This window comes from Mustela nivalis, assembly GCF_964662115.1.
Source record: "Mustela nivalis genome assembly, chromosome: 11".
NCBI lineage: Eukaryota > Metazoa > Chordata > Mammalia > Carnivora > Mustelidae > Mustela > Mustela nivalis.
Window position 1 is genome coordinate 50,619,030 of NC_139030.1, and position 19,174 is coordinate 50,638,203.

General features: G+C 43.2%; 1 protein-coding gene across 5 annotated transcripts in view; it reads left to right on the plus strand.

Moving 5' to 3' along the window:
- STK39 (serine/threonine kinase 39) overlaps nt 1-19,174 on the plus strand; it is a 298,465-nt gene that overhangs the window by 147,492 nt on the left and 131,799 nt on the right. The window contains exon 1 of one of the 5 annotated variants that reach the window (XM_082689253.1): nt 10,311-10,408. The exons of 3 other annotated variants lie outside the window; for them this stretch is intronic. The gene's annotated coding sequence lies outside the window, so the exon portion shown is untranslated. Of the gene's footprint in view, nt 1-10,310; nt 10,409-19,174 lie in introns of those variants that run through there. One more of the 5 variants, XM_082689252.1, reaches the window with a different exon arrangement.

Below are 19,174 nucleotides of genomic sequence, written 5' to 3' on the forward strand. Positions count from 1 at the left end.
GTTGCAGCCATAAGTGACCGGTGGCTCTTTGAGGCTGGCCCACTTACGGGCCTGGAGGCAGTTGAAGGTGGCTGCTGTCCAGGACCTCAGTGGGCTAAATATCTCCACATGGCTCTCCATGTGGTCTTCCTTTTCTCCAGCATAGTGACTGGCTTCTAAGAGTGAACTTTCCATGTAGACCAGGCAGAAATCCTTTGGCCTTTTGTGACCTAGCTTTGGAAGTCATGTACCATCAATTTTTCTGTGGTTATAGGCTTACCCAGATTCAGGGGCGGCAAAATAGGCTCTACCTGTCAGGGGAATGAATATCAATGATACATTGTAAAAAAAAAAAATACATGGTATACGATGGGAAATCTGGTGATCCTGTTGGAAAACACTGTCTGTGCTGTCACTTTTTCAATAAAAGACAGTAATAGGAAAAGGAGACAAAAAGAAGGAGAACGAGACGAAAAGAAGGAAGAGAACCCCAAGGGTGGGTTAGAGTGTGGAACAGTGAGCATTGACAGCCAAAATGAGAGCAGGAGATAAAGGTAGGACACATCGAGTCAGATGGAGATGCAGGGGAGGCAGGACAGAGTTTCTGATGAATTGGGCATCCCTGACACTTAACTGAGTCCACAACCAAAGGAGCTACGTCTGAGGGTGCGTCCTTCACAGTGTCTGGGGCGGGAGTACAAGGCCATTCGTGTTCAACAGGTGGGAGACAGCAAAGCCACTCCCTAGGTGCCCCAGTAAGCTGACCAGGATAGATTATGGTCAAGTGTAGGAGGTGTAGTATCAAAATCACCTGGTGATTGACAGGGACTTCTAGTTTTCCTATAAGATGAAATCAAAGATACTAGTATAAAATGAGAGTGCAGATCTTGAGTGAGAATGGACACTTACATTGTCCTTTTCCACCCCCTCCTTCCGTGGCAACAAATATTTATTTTGGTTATGAAAGTGTGTGGACTTGGGGTGCCTGGATGGCTCAGTTGGTTGCATACCCAACTCTTGATTTCGACTCAGGCTGTGATCCCAGAGTGGTGAGATGGAGCTCCATGCTGGGCCTGGAGCTGCTTAAGGGTCTCTCTCTCTCCCTCTGCCTCTCCCCAACTTCCCCTTACCCCCTGCTCATGTGCATGTTCTCTCTCTGTCTCTCTCAAAAAAAAAAAAAAAAAGACAAAAAAACTAAATAAAAAAATATGTGCTTGGTTAAAATAAAATATTAAAATTTAACATAAAATATGTGTGCTTGATTAAAAAAATCAAATATTGGGTGCTTACAGTGTACTAGGCACATTCTAGGTTGGGGTGTTTGACTAAAGAAGAATAAAAAAGAGTAAATCTAGTAATCACTTTGTATTTTTTTTTTTAAGACTTATTTAATTATTTTTGAGAGAGAGAGAGAGTGTGTGTGATGGGGGGTGCCAGAGGAAGTGGGAGGATCTCCAGCGGTCTCCATGCTGAGTGTAGAGCCATGCTCATGACCTTGAGATCATGACCTGAGCCAAAACCAAGAGTCAGAGGCTTAACCAATCGTGCCACCCAGATGCCTCACTTAGCACTGTTTTACACAATTGTTTCATTTACCGTACATGTATTCTGAGAAAGGGTTAGTGTTAGCTTGCTCTGAGGCCTCTGGAAAATCATTTGGCTTCCACGAGACTCCATTTTTCAGACTCTGTAATACCTGTTTGCCTAGCTCTTGTTGGTATTGGAGACATGTTTGTAAATGAAAATCATGCAAGGCAGCACTTAATAAAAGCTAAATTTTAGTACCATTATAGAATGTGATTTAGTCAGCTGTTCCTTTTTAAAAAATATTTATTTGAGAGAGACAGATAGTGAGAGAGAGCAGGAGCAGGAAGGAGAGGGGGAAGCTGACTCCCTGCTGTGCAGAGAGCCTAATGCTGGGCTCCATCCCAGGACCCATATCATGACCTGAACTGAAAGATGCTTAACCAACGGAGCCATGCGGGCACCCTGAGTCAGATGTTCTTAAAAAATCACGCAACATACTGGTATACAGTCATGTATTTAGTGATTGGGTGCATTCATTCATTCCGCTAACCCTGGCTGAACAATTGGAATGTGCCAGGCTCTGGGATACAGTGAGGAACAAGCTGGTCAGTCTCTGTCCTGTGGAACTTACCTGAGGAGGGTTCCTTTGTGAAAACGATCTGAAAATGTAGTAAGACTTACTGAAGAGATGAAATGGGTACATGAGCAAGGAGATTGTGCCCGTTTTCAGGAGGGAAGCTTCTATTTCAGGTAGATGTGGCTTGGAAAGGGTTTCGGGTAGCTAAAAAGCCATCAGCAGTGATGCGGTTAGAACTGTCATTTTCAAAACGGTCCTGTCTGAGTGCAGTATGTTGCCTGAAGAGTTTCCAAGTGCCAGTGGAAGAGGTCTGCGTGGTGGTCCTTGTGAACTCTGACCCAGGCTGGTGTTGGGAGCTGTAGTTTAGCGGGACAAGGACACACAGTACCATGTGGTAAGAAAGGGTTCTAGAATAGTTAGTAGTCTTGTTCTTCTCTCTGTCCTGTGGTATTTTGGGTACAATTCTATCTCTCGCAAGATCTTTTTCCTGTGCTCACTGATTTGACATATATATTTATAAGAGTGTAATTCAGAATATAAATATGGAAAAGGTCTCACGAGGAAGTTTATCTTTATCTCAGACATTATATCATTAATACTTTAAATCTCATTATAACATTGTAACCTGAGTGCCACATCTTTCTTCCTGTATAGAGACCTTAGAGAAAAATTAAGGCCCGATGCCATCTTCACCCATTTATTATCCGTGTTCATGATGGTGATCTCAGATATCCAAAAATAGTTACATTAGACCACATAGGAGATAGGGAGATAGGTAAGTCTTTAAGGAGATAGGTAAGTCTACAGGAGGTTTTAAACTTCACATATTTGGATGGGATCCACAGTAGTTCATTCTCTGAGAACTGAAATTGAGAACATACCCACTTAATGGTTTTTCTAGAGTAGAATTCAGTACAAATCAACATCTTTGAGCACATACTAGCTTTTGGGCAGTGGACTAAAACTTCTACTCACATTATGTCATTTGTCCTTAGAATAACCTAACTGGGTAGGTATTAGGGTGACAGGTGATGAGACCAAGGTAATAACATCCAGTGAACGATCAGGTTGGAACTTGGGCCACCTCTGTCTTATACAAAAGCCCTTTTTTTGGTGACTGTCATGTTGTAGGGTCACCCAAAGAGTCTCGCCACATCCTTGTTCTTTTCTTAATTTCCTAAATTTTCAGTAATAAATGTGAATCGATTTTGTATTCCAAAAAATCTCAACCAATACAGTTTCAAAGATGTGTTATAATACCATTAGATTAAAAAAGGTAGGGGTGCCTGGGTGGCTCAGTGGGTTAAAGCCTCTGCCTTTGGCTCAGGTCGTGATCCCGGGGTCCTGGGTTTGAGCCCCGCATCGGGCTCTCTGCTCAGCAGGGAGCCTGCTTCCCTTCCTCTCTCTCTGCCTGCCTCTCTGCCTGCTTGTGATCTCTGTCTGTTAAATAAATGAATAAAATCTTTAAAAAAAAAAAAAAGGTAAAAATATCTTTTTGGGGGTGGTGTGAAAAGTAGATAACTACCTGACCCTGAACTATAAAACCCCATATTTAGCAATTAAATAGATATTAATAATTGATGTTAAAAAATTTTAATATCTATTAAAAATAGATATTAATAATTAATGTTTAAAATACAATGGCCATGTAAATATTAATGTTTCTGCTTCAGTTATTTTTCCTGAGAATGTAACACTTATTGACATAAGATCTTTAGTCCCAGATTCTAAATTGATTTTGTTTCACTGTGAACATGATCAGTGAATTGTCTTTTGACAGGGGCGAGGAAAACACACCCTTCATCTTTGTAGGAATTCATGTTTACAGAAAGGTGATTTTGAGGAAGTGACTAATGGAAAAGAGCTACTCTGAGTGACTGGTAAACTTAGGAAATGTGTATGATGCTAGTGGGGATTTGAACTTTTTCCCCCTTTTCTTTCTCTTCAACCACAATTTGGTTTTAGAAGTAGGGATCAGTACTGTAGAAGACGATTTGGGTAATTAAATAAGTTAATATTAAGCTGTTTCTTTAGTTTTCTCCCTCTTCGCCCCATGCCCCCCACCCCAACACCTATTCCTGAAAGCTCCTTTCTTTTTGGCGTTGAGCTTTTCCCAGAGAGCCATTAGAAGTTTTGCCTCTATGGGTTTTGAGCAGGGCCTGGAAATTTAACAAATGACCTAGGTAAGGTTTATGGTCCGGCATCTTTCTGGGCTAGAGTAAAGCCTGCATGAAGAGAACTAGAAAACCTGCATAAAGCTGGGTTGAATCCAGGATGTGAAGAGGCTTAGATCACTGGGACATGGTGCTGTAAGCTATGGGGAGCCAATGGTAGGCACTGTGTAAGCAGGGAAGCCACTAGAAAAGTTGAGTCGGAAGTGGTGGAGAGTAGGGGGCAGTCCAAAGGAGGAGATATGGGGTGGCAGAGCTGTTAAAGACATCTAGGCATGGGGTCATGAGAGTATGAACTAGAACAGTAGCAGCAGTGTGGGGAGGAAAAAACACGATAAGTACCGTTGAAGGCCCGACTTGAAAGAACCTGGTAAGTGACTGGGTGCGGAAGGGAAAGGCACAGAAGGGGGGCAGCAGAAATGTTTTAAGGCTGTAAAGACAGGAGGATGGTTGTGGGGGCCCTGTCATGGTGGAAGATAGATGCCAAGACTGTTGGCATCTATTTGAGTTTGAAGTTCCACTGGGACCACCATTTGAATGTGTCCTATTCACCAAAGGATCTGTGTAAGTGTGTATCTTGGGAGAGACTGACTGAAGAGAGCTCTATTTAGCAGTTTTCTCCATGGGGGTGATTGTGGACATCATGTGACTGGATGCGATTGCCAAGGAGGACATTACAGAGAGGATAGAGAGGTCCCGGGGGAATAGTGATGGGCCAGGCAGAGGATGGAAAGAGCTGTTAGATGAGAAAGAGAAAGTGCTGTCCCAGGAAACAAGACGGTGGAGGTGGTCAGCAGTTCTGAATTTCAAAGAGAGTAAGGACAATGAGGTCTTATAAAAGGATATTGGATTTAGCTCAGTTTTAATAGTAAGAGGAGATGCTGGACAGTCAGATTTAATGAGTAAAGAGATGATGAGGAAGTACAAATGGGTGATTTTTCAAAGTTTGATGGTAAAGGACAGGAAGAGACTTTCATAGCTCAGCATGTGAGAAGATTTTCAAGGCCAGTAGAGACTTGTGTATATTCAGAAGCTTAGTGTGGAAGAAAACGAGGAGTAAGGTAGGTGGGTCACAGGAGATTCTAGGGGGCAGCGATTCACCAAGATAGTTACTCATTGGTGGACCCATACTTTCCATGTATCAAGTTCCGGGACTGTGGTAGAGCTACAGAGAGAAGACTCCATCTTTTTCTGTGAGTAATCCAGGAGATGAATGAAAGTTGACAGGATGGATTAAAGTCTGGATGACTTGGGGTTGGAGGCCTCATAGACAAGGAGAGGACTTGGTCAAGAGACAATGATCAAGCAGAATAAATACTGTGATAAAACGGTAGACAGAGCACTGGAGCAGGTAGAAGAGGGCAGAGGGTGAGGTGGACAACGGCTTCATTCATTGAGGACATGGGGTTATACGTATCCTGCATGGGGTATGTGGCAATCTTCTTCCTTCTCCGGAAAGCAAGGGTGCTTATCCCCAGTGGGGGACCAGCATGGGCAAATACTTGGGAATGCATTGGAAGAACAATTGTCTGTATGACTGAAGTAGAGGGAAGATATTCAGAGGTGAGACCAAAGGGGTAAGGAGGACCCAGAACAAAAAATGTCTTATGTGGCCTGATGAGAGGAGTTTAGCTTTTTAAATTTTTTTTTACTTTTCTTTTTTCCCCTGAAAGCTCTGGGGAACTGTGATAAGAATTTAAGGAGAGATGAGCATTGATCTAGTTTGCTTTTAGAATGGTCCCCTTGGCAAAAGTATGGTTTAGAGGGACAAGACCAGAAGCAGCAGCCAGGTGGGTAGGCTGGTGTTCACTCCAGGTGAGGACGGGTAGGGATTTTAGGTAGCAACCAGAGGACAAGTAGAAGAGATATTTAGGAAGCAGAGTTGACATGACTCAGTGTTTGAAAGGTTTCCTTGGGGATGGGAGGTTGAGGGGTTAGTGAGGGATAGGAAGATTTTGGGAAAAGCTGAGGTTGACCTGTTTTCTGAGGTAGAGACTATTTGGAAGGTAGGAAGAAACATTCACTGGGGCAGATAATGAATGTTCTGAATGTGTTGATTTTGAAGCACTTGTGGACCCCTTTCCTCAAATGGAGATGTAGAGTAGACCATTGTACTTGTCTGCAAATCACAAGAGGGTGTAGCCCTGAGGGAGAAACATGGACGTCCTCAGCACAAGAATGATAACTGAGACCAGTGTGTGCTCAAGATCTAGGAGCATGTAGGCTACACATACATAGCCTCTTGACTCAAAAACTTATGTTTCATTTTCCAAATTTTCTGGGTGCCTTTTGCCATTTAGTTCTATCTACAGGTGAGCCATTGTGTTCTTTTTGGGATGAGGCAGAAAATGGGGGGCTATGATGGTACTCCAATATACTGAGTTTTCTACTGATTAAAAGATGTGATGAGAGGATTAGTACCTCAGAAGAGGAGGATCAGATTCTGCAGGGAGACTTGAATTCCATGTGAAACTCATTTATGTATCTACACTTGCTTTCCCCCAGCCCTTACCAAGGACTCAGAAGCTTTGAATTAAAAAAAAAAAAAACAACCAAAAAACCAAAAAAACACCATGAGAATATACAACTGGTTTATTTCTTGGTTTCTTTTTAAAATCAGTGGTTGATACTTGTTTGGAAACTACATGATTAGAATATATAATTTTTCAGAATCTTTTACAGGAAAATCTATGTTACTTATTTCACTGCTCTGGCAATCTCTTTTTAGTACTAAATGAACTAACGAAAATAGAATTTATGGCCCTTTTCAGTATTGAATGGAAGCACAGTTGAGACATTTCCCCAGAAATAAGACTCCTGTCTGGAGCATTTTTATACTGGGGCCCATCATAGCTTTTATTTATTACTGAGAATTAATTTTCCCAGTGATGTAAAGGACATGAGTGTTATCCCTGTGAAGATGTTGTTTCCTGTGAGGAATGGGAAAATAATGGAGCTCTTAGGCTGTCTTTTTCATTGAAAAAGCAACATCTAGAGCAGAACTTGCAGCAGTGGGTAGGGTGGCCAGCTTCACCAGACCCTAATAAGAACTGTCCAAGACCGAAGACTGAAGAGTGTGGGCTCTTTGCAGATCTCCTGTAGATCCTCTTTTGGACAAACAAGCTGCAAAAGGCTGGTTTTTTTGGTTGCTTTGTTTTTTTGTTTTGTTTTTGTTTTGTTTTGTTTTGTTTTGTTTATGGCGTGACAGTGGGACAAGATTCAACGTAGGCTGATACTGAATTCTACTAAGGAATTATTGATGGTTTTGTTTGTGGAAATGATACCGTGATCATACTTTAAAATGCCCTTACATATGAGATAGTGACCCGCAGCAGTGACAGGTAAAATGACAGGGTGGCTCAGAGTTGCCTGAAAAACACTGAAGCAAGAAGACTGGGGTATGAAGGTAAGATCACAAGGCAGAACGCTGATAATCGTCGAAGGTGGGTAAATAAGGTTCATTTTAGCATTCTCACCTTACGTACATGGATGAAGAGTTCCATTAAAGTGAAGCTTAGCAAATGGAAATACAGTAAAATGTAGTAGCCTAGAACAGCAGGGGGTCGAAGGTCTGTTTCTCACCTGTTTCTGATCCTTCTGTGGCACGCATGCCACTCTTTCTGCATGTAGGATGATAATCTTCTTGCCTTTCAGGCCCACAAATCCAGGAATACAGCACCACAGCTAGATCGCGTCTCTGTGGCGGTAACGCTGTGGCACCCGGGATGTGGGCAGTGGTCTGGGCAGGTCCTGTCTCATTCTCCTCAGGGGCTTGAGCCTCCCATGGAAATGACCATGCAGGGGAGTCCTTGTGCCCACACATTGTTGAAACTTTTAAATAGGTGAGACTTGGGATGACAGCTTGGGTAGAGTGATCTATAAAAAGAGATGGGGGGCTTCCTGGGTGGCTTAGTTGGTTAAGCGTCTGCTTTTGGCTCAGGTCACTATCTCAGAGTCCTGGGATGAAACCCCGTGTTGGGCTTCTTGCTCAGCAGGGGGTCTGCTTCTCCTTCTCCTCCCTTTCACTGCTCTGGCAATCCCTTTTTAGCACTAAATGAACTAACGAAAATAGAATCTATGGCCCTTTTCAGTATTGAATGGAATTTGAATTGAATTGAATTTATCTCAAATAAATATAAGTAAAACCTTTTAAAAAATAAAGAAAAAATAAAAAGAGATGGAACGGGTGAGAGAAATTTAAATATGAAGCATGTTTCTGCGTTGAGACCTTATAATGCAGTCATTGACTCTTCTTATCAGTTCAAACTTGTGCTGGAACCAGACACTTTACTCCTTCAAACCCAAGCGTAAGTTTTGTGTGTGTGTTTTCCCAGCTAAACTCCATCTGAAGTCTCTGCCCTTTGCAGACAGTGGGATTACAAAATGAGTTGGCTACAAAGGAAACGTGCTTTCCGCGAACCAGCATGGTCTTGTTTGCTTCTTTGAATTCCTCCCAGCCTGGTAGGATAGTAACGGGTCGTCTCAGAGGCAGATGGGCCCGTCCATTTTGATCATCAGCTTTGGTGTTATTTAGCATTTGGTACTATGCCTTCCCTCTCAAGATTTTCAGATGCTTAGAGGATGGCCCAGAGTTTTCTTGACACCAGCTGTTGCTTTGCTTAAGGGGGTAGCATAAAGTAGGCCCGTTCACCTCCCTGTGCGCTGTTAACCACGTCACCGCAGCGACAGGAGCCGTGATGGCAAAGGGTAGAAGTTGTCTGAGGACATGAAGAAAATGTTGGAATAGCTGGTTGAAGTGTCTTGGCTCAGAACTTCCCTGTGTCTTTATGTTCCAGCCTAGGATTATTTATGGGATCCAACTAACATTGCTTAAATGTCTGTGATGCACTAGTAGTCTGCACTGGGTGCTGATTCACAGAGCAACGTTTTTTGTTCAAAGCTGCAAACTCCAGTTATGTTCTGGATCTGGGGATTACCTAGACGGGAGGTGTGAAAAGGGCTTCAGGAGGTCATAGGTTCTTGACTTGCCTTTCCCCTCATATCCCTTCTGCATCGCTATGATGCTAGGTCTCCAACCCCTGCCCTCTCTCTCCACGGGGAATGGTTGGAGAAGGATGGGCACAAGTTCTCTCCCGGTTACAAGGTTTGCTTTGGCAAAGCTCTTCTTTTCAGAAGAGAAATGTTATTTATCCATTCAGCATATATATTTTTGCTACCTACTATGTACAAGGTACTCTAACTAGAAATAGAAAGTCTCACAACAGACTTAACTGCATGTTACCCCCCAGGGCACATGCTTTCCCAGCTCCAAATTTCCTTATGCGCTGGAACACTTTCTTAGTATCTTTGGAATTTTGTAGCAAAGACCAGAAGAAAAAAGAAACAATGGGATCCATTATTCTGTAGACATATTATGGAAGAACAGAAACTCACTTACCTGGTAGAGACAAATGCAAAGACAGGGCATTAATAAGCACAAGCTCCTATCATTACATATCCTACGTGTTAAAAAAATGTGATAATTGGTTCACTAACCAAACCAATAGTTTCTTGTAATGGCGACTCTTCATTCCAGAATTTGTTACATAGAAATCAAATATTAAAAATGTTGGAAATCTTACGTTTTTATTGTAATAAATGCAGGGGAATGTAAGTTGATGTTCTTCTGACATGTCATGTCAAAGTTTCAGAAGGTTTTTTTTCTCCTTCTCCTTTTTTAAAAAATCTGTTAAGAGCTTGTCTTTTTATCGTTCCCTCCCATCCTGGAAAAGTCGCTATCTTTGAACATTGCTTAAAAGTAGAAAGTAGTTCCTTTTACTTTCTGTATTATATACTTCAATGTTGTTTGAAGTTCTTTACACAACTTTCATTTCTAAAAACTTGTTTTTTGAATGACAGCATCTCACATAATAAGGAAAAAAATTCGAATGGTGTAAAAGGGCATACCGGGTGACAAGGAGGGAGGGACTGTGTCTTCCTCACTGCTGATATTCCTTTAGCAAAGTGTTCTTGGCGTCTCTCTGCCCAGTGACTTACCTGATTGGTGAGTTTGGACGGAGAAATCTGTTGTGTGGCCCACCCCTGCCCCTCCCTTTCTCCTGGCACGGGTCTGCTCACAGAGGGAGGTGCTTAGTCAGGTCACTGCGGCCCTGCTGTGTGAGGAAGCGTGCCGGTCATCCTTGCTGAGGACTGGGTAAGGTAAATCTTGTCTGAATGCAGAGTCAGTGTGGCAAGGAAAGGGACTGGCTCAAAGTTGAAGCCACATTCTCAGTATCCCCTTTATAAGGAATAAGGACAGTGTTTTGACCTCTGTGTACTTTCTGGTCTTATTTCTAAATTAGTTCAGAACCGGAGAGGGGGAGAGGGGTTTGGGGTTCCTTACAGTGAACAACTTAGTGAGAAAGAAGTTCACCCTCTCAACCTAGAAGCTGTCGCTAAGCCCTATAAATTCTTTCAGAAATGCTTTATGTGTATACAATGTACCTGAAAATGTGTATGTGTACCTACCTTACTTTTTTTTTTCTAAATCTTTTTTGAAAAAGATTTTATTTATTTATTTACTTTAGAGAGAATGAGAGAGAAAAAGCATGAGCAGAGGGAGAGAGGGAGAAGCAGACTCCCTACTGAGCACGGGTGCAGTGTGGGGCTCGATTTCATGACTCTGAGATCGTGACCTGAGCCGAAACCAAGAGTTGGACACTTCACCTACTGAAGGCACCCCTGTACCTTCCTTAATTTTATGATGAACAGTTTTGGTTCCCTTCTAGCTTTTTCCACTTCGTATATTTTGATGATCTATTTGATACTTATTATTAGCTGCATACTATTCCATAAAATGGATGTTGTATTGATTTTACAACCAAGAAGAATAAACATGGTTCTGTTTGAGTTTCATGCCATGATGAAACTGAAACTCTAAGGCTCCACTGCTGGCCAACAAGGATGGCGGCTGTTTGTCATGCTTTCATTTTCATACGGAAGAGCCTTATTATGTATCTCAAGGTGATGAGACTTGGTTTTCAGTGATGGAGGGCATACTGCAGATCTTCCGTGTAGAGACCTGGTTTTTCACACAACCTGTTGCTGTCATTTAACTGGGAATTATAAGCTGAGTAATAGCTAAACATATCTTTAAGGCAGTTAGTAATAATTTTTATGAAGGAACTCTTTGATACTGACATCTGAGCTCTTCTAAAATGTTTGTATGAATGTGCATATTTTAAAAACCAGATATCTTAGTGAACTTATAATGTGACATTCTCTGTATCACATTCTGGGTAAGAGTTACTGAGTCTATAAAACTCCATCCATTTGGGGTATCTTCCGTGGGTGGTTATGCCCTGTGCAGATGTAGTCATTGCCAGGACATTTCCAAGATGGTGGTGTTGATTCTGTTACTCTGGGTTAACACGAAGGTTGTTTAACCAGTAACTATACCCTAATCTTTATGTTAGGTGTTTTTTTTTTACAAGGTACGAATCCAGTCTGTATTAAGTTATTGGTAGCTTGTATCATCCTAGTAATTCCCAATTTTACTGTCCTTTTTGTTTAACTCCTTCTATTTCATCTGGAGACGTTGACATATCCCCTTACCAAAAACCACTGGATGCTGTTACTGGTTTGGCAGTCCTGCAGCTAACTAGTCTTTTGTTTCTCAGTACCAGTAGGCTGCTGCATTTAGTGGGTGTGGGAGTTAGGTTTCAATCAGAAAAACAGAACCAGTAGGAGACAAATAAAAAGATTTTGTTTGAGGACCTTGCTTTTTCTGATTGGGGGCAGGTGAGGCACGCCAGATGTCCGTGGGGCAGGCCATCGGGAAGGGCAACCCCCGGGTCTCTGGCTTGGCAGAAGCTGTTCTGGACAGGTGGAATTTCTTCCTCAGAGACGCCTCAGCTCAGCTGTAAAGGTCTTTTTCTGTATTACATCCAGCCCACCTCGATTATTAAAGAGAATTTCCCTTGTTTAAAGTCAATTATGGATTTTAATCATATGTGCTAAATGCCTTCACAGCAGTGCCCAGGTTAGCATTTGATTGAGTAGCTGTGGACTGTAGTCTAGCCAAGCAGACACTTACAGCCGGCTGTGCCAGGGATTCTCTGTTGCTTGTTTGAATTCTTCTGCTCCTAGTAGTCAGTTCAGCGTGGACTGCTTGGAGTTACAAGGGCTCCTTTCTCCTTCCCACCGGTCCTGCAACGAAGTTAGTTTTGTGACCTCTTGCCATCTCCAGGGCAGCCTCGCCTCTCCTCCAGTGCCAGACATTTATTTTCTCCTTTTTACCCCCCTGTGGTTTTACATGAAGTGTATTTTCTCATCTGTGTTATTTGTCTTACCAGGACAGAATGTTCCCATTGTTTTCTTTATTAGCTAAAGTTACAGATCAGCTTGGCACCCATTCTAGCAGGAGCTTTAATTCTCAAAGACAATGGCTGCAAAATTGGATGCTACTTTCCTGGCTCCTAGCTGTTGTCATTGTTCTTTGTCACCCTCACTTGGGGAAATGCCATATTGGAGGTTTGATAGGATGAAAGCAGAATAAGAAATCTAATTGCTTCTCTGTGTTTTGTGCTGCTTCCTCAGAATAGCTCCCTCCCAGCTTCCAGAACATTCTCTTTCAAGACATTGCCCTTTCATGTTGGATGTCCAAAGTTACTAAATTCCATTATCATTATCTGAAGAGCAACATTTATCAAATTTGATTCCTTTCACATTAGAAAATGTTAAAGCATTGTAAGAAAGTTGCTACAAGAGTGTCCTTACCTGAACTAGCCCAGTGTTTTGAATTTGTTATTATTGAATTATTAAAGTCTTTGTTTCTCTAGAACTTCTTCTAATTGCCTACAGAACATTTTAATATCCTCATTCCTTTATTCTGTCCTTTTATGTTCTAGAAAAAGGGAATACCAAATTTTAGCAGAACTAGATAAGCATTGAATTCCAAGAGGTCAAAAAAAAAAATGTTAATGTGAGTTACTGGCAAAAAGGTCCAAGATTTAGCTGAAGCCACTTATCTAAGATTAACGGAAAAGGACTTTTTTCTTTTTGGTGTTTTAACGAGTAATAACATGGTCTGATGGAAAAAATTTTTAAGTATAAATTTAAATCTGGGTGTGCAGAAACTCAGAATGTCCAGAGTCAGAAAACACGGATCAAGAAGCAAAGTGCAGCAGAGCCTGTTATCTGTCTTGGTAAGGGGTTTCAAATATGTCCTGCTAATTTTCAAAAATGATAAAGTCTACAAAAATGAAAATTGAACAAATCACCTTATTACCATCCTTATTCTGATAATCTACTGCTGTGTAACACATCACCCTAAAACAACAGCCATTTTATCAAGTTTCTGTGGGCCAGGGCTTCGGGAGAGCCTTAGCAGGCTGGGTTCTGGTCTCCGATAGCTGCAATCAGGTAGCCAGGTGTTCCCTTCACGGGTCTGGGCTGGGCGTCCTGACAGCATGGAGGCCTATGGCACTCGGGCTGCTTACACAATGGCCAAAGGCATCAACAGCAAGTACCCCAGTGAGCAAGAGGGAGGTTACCTCACTTTTCCTGACTTGGCCCTGGAAGTCACATCTCTTAGTTCTGCTGGCTACAGAGGAGGAACAAACCCACTCAGATTTAATTAGAGAGCACTGGACTCCCATCTCTTGATAGCAGAATGAGAAGATTCTGGAAGAACACACGTGGGACGGGAGGTATTGTTATGGGCATCTTTGGGAGAAAGCACTGTGCTGTGGTCTGCCCCCTGGAGGCAGTAATGCACATCTCTCCCACATGCAAAATACACTCTTGGACTTCCAAGATCCTCTGTCAGTCTCTTCCCATTATGGCCTCAGGCTCAGGCTCAAAGTCAAGGACCTGGCCGTCTAAATTGGGTCTGGGTAAACAAAGGAGGCTCCTCAGGACCAGTTTCCTTGGGTATAGGGCTTGAGTACTGTTCTCAGTTATCTGCTCATCACACACCCAAAACAAAACAGGAGAATGGGAATTTTAAAGGCCTGCCCCAAAGAGGAAGCATGAGAGACATAGAGGTCCCATAGTGATACTGGAATTTCTTGGCCAGGTCCATTACCATTTCCTGTTCTGCTGTTCTTTGGGGCTCTTGGTTCCACTCTCTGGGCTCTTGGTTCTGCTAAAGTCAACCTTTTTTTTTCCATAAGAAGAGCCAGCATTTGCAGCTGAGTCCTTCTCAGACTGCTTCCTGCCCATAAATTTTCGGGATCCGAAGACCCTTTTCATTGTGTACTCTCTTTTTAGTCTAACTTGGCAATAATTCCATAGTACAATTATCCCCAAAATTTTGTGGGTTTTCTGTGAATCTTGTTACGTTCACAGCAGGAGCCAAGAAGACCCCAGGACACGTTGTCTGTCTTGGGCTTCATCCGCAACTGCTGAGGGACGACCCCTGTCAGTTTCTCAGAAGCCTTGTCACTTAATGCAGAGTTTCCATACAGTATGCTTTCAGAAGATGATTAGAAGGCCTTAAGTCTGTTTGTAAGTGTCTAGGAGGCTCTGCCTTAGATCTTTCTGAAATCTCAAGAGACTGCCACACAGTCATGCCCTAGATTTGATCCTTGCTGGGAAGCCATTTCTTAATTTGAGAATTGCTTGACAACAGGAGAGGCTGGGAATGAGGAACGGTTTTATATGTAACAGTGTGTTCGTTGGCTTCTCTCTCTCTGCTCACAATTTATCCCAGGCTGTGAGCAGAAGCCAGGTGTCACTTTAAGGAGGCTGCCTGAACGTCTCCTTAGCTGGGTCGCTGAGTTCATTAAGGACAATTCCATTCCCCACGTTCCCGCAGACAGCAGCATGACCAAACCCTGTCACTGGTGAGCAGGATCCTCTTGTCTTCCAGCTTCCAGTAACACTGTCCTCACTTTTTTTTTTTTAAGGCCTTACGGACAGCCTTCCTCAAACAGCAGACCATTCATTTTTGGGCGCCAGAAACAGGGGAGGGGCTCGTTGGGACTCCGGGTCCTCACGCCGTGGCTGTCAGAGTGGCGCCGAAGCACTTGTGTCTGGGCTTGGTCAAGGAGGCCAGGCGGCGGCCACTGGGCTTGAAGTCACTCTCTTTTAGGGGGATTTGTTGCCTGTCAGTAGGAGCTGGAACAATTAATAATACGTTTTTTTTTCCCTGGCCGTTGTCACCCTCCAGCCCCGGTTCCTCTCCTGCTCTGCTCTCAGGAATCCAAGTTTGATCATTCTCCCTCCTCGTGCCCACTTGAAAGCCTTCTGTGTCTTTCCGTCGTCTGAATTCTAAGCACTCTGACTTGCTGTATGACAGAGGGTGCAAACACACAGGCCACATTTATCCCACAGACACATTGTTTTTAGCTGCTCAGAGGTTTGTTGTTTTTACTTGACATACTTGCCAACATATAAAAAAATCAAGAGCCTTCACATAAAAATCCAAATTATCTACTTCTGTGGAAGAATCCGAGGATCTGGCCACAGAAAGGGGGCTGCCTTTCTGTGGCCACAGTCAGCTAATGCCTGGCACTCCCTTCGGGTGGGACAAGCCCTTCCCAGACCACCCAGTCGTCACGGGGTCTGCTCCCCATTTCCCTTCTGGCTTCTCTAGGCCTTTGTATGTGCCATTCTTATCGTACTGTCTCTTCACACAACCTTTCCTGCTTTAATCTTAGCTGTTTCCTTACGCCCAGCCCCTAGACCCCAGTACTTTGTGACCTAGCCCCATCACCCGAGTGGGCGGAAATCCGTAAGTTCTTAACCTTCTCTCCAGGTAGAAGAGCGTCTCTGCTTTGTGTTTGGGGAGTTGTTACTGTCCTTCACCGACCAGCCTCCGGGGCAGCCCCTCAGCAGATGGCTGTCCTCTCCTCTGCAGTCCCGCAGCCTCCCGACTTTGCTGGGGCATGCCCATTTTAGTGACGTCCTTAGCTTATATGTCTCTCCACTTCTCTGGATGGTGAACAGTATACTCCGTGGTGTGGGCTATTTTTTCAACTTATCTTGTGTCTCGAACTTGCCGTCAGAATAGCTGTTGAATAAAACCTTGCTGAGTGAATACATGAGTGATATTTTTTATAAAAAGGCTCAGGCTGGTTCAGTGTGTCATCCATTAAATGCAGTACAGAGTAAGGCAGCATAAAGTTGAAGGCACAAATGCCACTGGGGGGAACTGGCCAAAGCTCCTTGCGTAGAAGAAAGGAGAGAAGTAGAGAATGTCAAAGGGCAGATCAGGTCAGGGCAAGTACATAATACATATCTGAGAAGATGGGCGTTTGTACATAACTGGATTGCGGGATGTCTTAAGGGGTAGGTGGGAACAATGTCTTGAAAAGGTCTTTTGGAGCTAGGGTGTGGAGGGACTTGGATATTAAGGAATTGGGACTCTTTCTACAGGCAATCGTGAACTCTTGTCATTTTTTTAGCAAGAGTGCTCATGTGTCAGTAGGGCACTATGAAGGATAAAATAGGCAAGAGATGAGTGGCCAGGAGGTTGATAAGCAGTTTATTTTCACAGGAGAAGCGAAAAAAACCAGTGTCGAAGTTGGACCTGATCTCACACAACAGCAGTGGAGGAAGTAGAATTTGTAGGATATAACGTTTGATAGATTTGGGTTGTGAGAAAGAGGAAATCTATTAGTGATAACAGCACCTGTCACATCTTGAGTGTTTGTTATGTGCCAGACATCATGTTAAGAACATTAAGAACTTTAGACGACTGTGCCCCCTGGCCAAGATGACAAGGGGTGGCGGAGGGGGAATGGTATTTCAGAAGCGCTGTTTCATTTTAACCTGAAGTGGAATTTTATTTTAAAATACTTTGTATTTGAAACAACTTAAAAGAAGTATGGTCCTTATTAAACCACTGCCCAGTGAAAGCTGCATGCAGACAGTTTCTGTAGACAATTTTTATAGTGAGATGCTTAGTAGAAGTAATATATCTATGTATTTCTGTATTCTGGGTGAGAATGTGCAAACAGAGGTAAACTAGACTAGTACTTTTCTATCTTCCACACTTTACTTTTCTCATATTCTATCAAATAATCAAGATTCCAAATTGTTATAAACAAAATGCATAAGTTTTCAGTGACATTTATGTTTATTATTGATCTACTGTCATATTAGTATTTACAAGAAGTTTGAGAACTTAATTCCATGTCTTAACTGGAGGAGATGTATATTTCATTTTACAGAATACCTATCAGGTGTAAAATTCTTGATCTTGTCTGTAGAATTTATCGTACATCCCTAATTATAAAGGTAAATTGGAAATAAGGGAATCTTTATTTTCCAAATCTAAAGATTGGGGGGGGGGAGTGTTCTGCTGAGTTGGAACACATTGAACATTTAGGGACTTAGAAGAAGTAAAATACCTACTGATAAAACTTATATGCAACTATGTTAAATAACACATTATAAAAAACAATTTTATTTGAGAATACATCGGTTGTTTTCCTTTCTGACTTTGTATTAAGCGATATTATTTAGTCTCTTGACTTGCAGACTTGGCACCAGTCATCACAGATCCAATTTTTGCATCATCTACCACAGTTTTTCAGGGGTCACTCTTCTCACTTCCATTTGCATTAAAGAGGAATAGAACACCATGTTTCCTCTGATGCTTTTCATAATAAATGTTATCCCAAACCGTACGTGTCGGTTTAAATAACATGAAGATAATTGCCTCCCTCAATTGTACCTGGACTGATATATGTTTGATTGGTAAAAATCAGTTTGCACGTATTTTAAAGGTATGTTATTTTTAAAGGTGATATTTGAGAGGCTTGTACAATAGTTGCCATTGTAAACTAGCTATTCCCAGGAATAACTACAAAGCTCAAGTGAAATGTCTTGGTCAGAATTTATAACATTCCCGTAGGGTGAGTCTCCCCACCCGTGGTGTGCTGGTAAACGCTGAGGGAGTTTGGCAGTGAGGGAGGAGTGCAAAGCCTAACTTGTACAACTTTCCAATTTCCAGTGTATAAATACTCCTACTGGGGCCAATTTTACGCGACCAGTGTGAGGTCAACCGCCTTGCAAACGTTGTGAGATTTTAACAGTGGACTCTCCTCAGCCGCTGTGAGCCGGCTGCAGCGTGGAGATCTTCGTGAAGGGTGACAGCCCTAGAGAAGTGTCCCAGTGAGGCTGGGGGTCGAGCGTTAATGAACGGGTTGGAGACGGCTCGCTAGAAATTGATCGGACATGCGTATCCCACAGAGCATTTCGGAAACAAGACTGGGAGACGACGTTTCCAAGGTCATCAGCTTAGATGAAAGGGAGGAGGCCACGGAGAGCGTGTGCTCTCTTGAGGAGACCGTGTCTGGCAGCCATGTGTACTGTCAAGACGGAACAAAGAACAGCAGGACATGGAAGGACAGAGAACAGTGGAGGGAGAAGCTGTGCAGGTTTGGAGAGAGCATGAAGGAAAAGAATGGGATTCAGTTGTGTCGACAAGCTAGCATTAGGCCAACAGAGGGGAGCGTTCCAGTACACAAGGGTGAAGTGAGGAAGTCCTGTGGGGGAGAGGCAGTCTGGGTGGCCTGCTCGGGACAGGTGATCTTTTGTACTGAGATTAAGGAGTACGGATGGGCCAAGCAAGCCAAGGCAGCGAGCAGAGACGATCTTCAGAAAAATCCTGTCAGAAGAATGTTAAGTGCGAGAGGGGAGAGGGATGGAGTGACTGCTTGCGGAAGAAACAAAATCGGGGCCTGCCCCGCTTTGGGGTGAAAGTCTAGGAGAGACTGAATGTGTTTCTGGTGGAGGTAGAGGAGCAGGGCCTGGCAAGAGGGAAAGAGGCGAAGGTGGGTGGAGGGTGTGAAGGAGCTGATTAGAATCCTCTCAGAGGGGTGGGCGGAAGCCAGATGGACTGGGTGCCCCAAGGGTAGCAGGTGGAGCTGTTGGAGATGACTGGAGCTGGGCAGGATAGGGCTCCCATTTGAGCCGCAGCAGCGGAGCCTAGCCCTGGAAGGCTGGGGTCAGACTCCTGCTCTCCTGT